This window comes from Aplysia californica, unplaced genomic scaffold, assembly GCF_000002075.1.
Source record: "Aplysia californica isolate F4 #8 unplaced genomic scaffold, AplCal3.0 scaffold00874, whole genome shotgun sequence".
NCBI classification, from domain to species: Eukaryota; Metazoa; Mollusca; class Gastropoda; order Aplysiida; family Aplysiidae; genus Aplysia; species Aplysia californica.
Genome location: NW_004798144.1, coordinates 55,191 through 57,519, shown reverse-complemented (window position 1 = coordinate 57,519; position 2,329 = coordinate 55,191).

Sequence of the window (2,329 nt, the reverse complement as noted above, 5' to 3'; positions counted from 1 at the left end):
ACACACACACACACACACACACACACACACACATACGCACCCACTGAGTAAAAAACTAGCCTCGGATATTAATATAGAATTCAGTATTGTCCAATAAATTGGGAGGTATGAGAAATTCCCACTTTGAGCACTTAACCCGAGGCCATCTGTTTCGCCCGTTAACAAGACTCATTCAGATTACAATGTACAGGTAATAAACGCTGAAAAAGCCAAAACGCGAGTTGCGATATTATAATATTATTAACTCAAATGGTAAAAAAATTGAAAAGTCGATCATTAATGAGGACTAAAGCAAAAATATTGATATTATCACAATATTCTGCCTTGAATCGATCTTATTCCCATCATGCACCATTGTTACAAATGCAGGTGGGGGTGGGGGGTGTTGGTGGGTACTTTGTTGGGATAATTGCTCCCTGTTTACAATTAAACATTTATAGTTCTTATCTCTCTTCTTTCTTTCGTTTTTTTTCAATGTTTCTCATTAATAATAGCTTTAATCTTTTGCACTTGTATAACCTAATTGAAAGTGCCGTGAAGCTTATTTTTAAATCTGTGAGCATGATTACAGAAAAGAATACATACCTTGACTCTAGAGCACACAAAATCCAAACCGCTGTGCATCCAATCGACTTAATTACTGGGTTGTTTTTTTGTTTGTTTTTTTTTGGGGGGGGGGTGGGTTGGTGGAAGATTTCAATCTCAGCTAACGCTTTAGTTTAATATAGTCACTTTTAAAGACAAGAGGGCATACCCAGATTTCGGAGGTTTCCAGAAATCTTGACCTACACCAAAAAGTGGGCATTGCCCTTTCTATAGGAGAAGTTTGGTTTCATTATTGTGTATATTTGTTTGATTATAAAGACAACCCCGCTTGTGTTTTAAAGACACTGAATAAGGGGCAAAAACGTTACCATCGTTTTTTCTCAAAACGGCATCTTTCGGGATAGGCCCCTTGTGCTTAAAGGCAACCAAATTTTTAATAATGATAATATGTGACATCTGTCCACCTTGTCGATCCTCGGAGGTCAGATTACGCTAGACGTAAGTTTATTTTGCCCATTATTGTAACAAGATATAATAAGGCAACGGCTGTGACATGAACTTTCTGAACATCCCAGCGTACAGTATTGTTATTATTATCATATAGGAATGGGCCTTTATGAGGGTCAACTGGATGAACTGGAAATTCTACTTCCGAGCAAATTAGGGAAATAGAGACTTCAGAAGAATTCTATCTATCTATCTATCTATCTATCTATCTATCTATCTATCTATCTATCTATCTATTGCATTGGCGCAATTTTGATAGTTAAGTTGGAAGCTGGATGCCATGACTGTGCTTGTCACGTTCAACACGAGTTCAACACGATACAGGCAAACACACTACTCACACACAAACACACACACACACACATACACTCACATACACACACACATACACGCACATACATGTACGCATACCAACACGCTAACACATTCATACACTCCACCCCTGGTCACACAAAGAAAAACAAAAAACCTCCACTAACTTATACATACACAAGCACACATCAGTGTACCTGCTTTAAAAATGGCTGAATATCTGAATTAAAACGATGATGACCTACCTTAATAGTTATTTGGCCGAGTGACCCCACTGCCCTCGACCAAGTAGAACTTTTGTTTAAACACTTTGCTTCGAAAGTATATTATTATTATTATTATTATTATTATTATTATTATTATTATTATTATTATTATTATTATTATTATTATTACTATTGCTCTGCATTATGGATTAAGACCCTTTCACCTTGGAACCTGTCATCACTTACTGGATATGCTGTACATTAGCAGCGATAATTCACTTTTATGTACTTGGAAACATCCATACAATAACAGGAAATTTGGGATGATGTCACGTAGCCAGGCATACCACACGGTCAACTGTGCCGTGATTGTGAGATTTCTGAATGATAAACGTGATTGGTGAGAGGTGGTAAGAGGGTTTCTTAATTTTCCGGTCTACTTGACACGACCAGCACAACTGTACCGTGGTATTGCGATTTCTGAGCGATATAATGCGGAAGGATAGTGGGTTGACATAGCGGAAATTGAAGAGGAAAGGCGGATGAGAGGGTGGACTATTGGTTCTGCATGAGGTTTATTAGTGAGAGATTTATTGTGTTGTAATGGAGGTCAGATGGAGAGGTAGGCTTCAAAAAAAGGGGGGGGGGGGGGAGACAGCTGACACGTCGTTGTCCTTTCACAGTGTTATTTGAGGTGTTGTTTTTGTGGTCCTCACTGCTGGCATTGTTGTTGTTCCTGTTGTTGTCGTTGTTGTTGT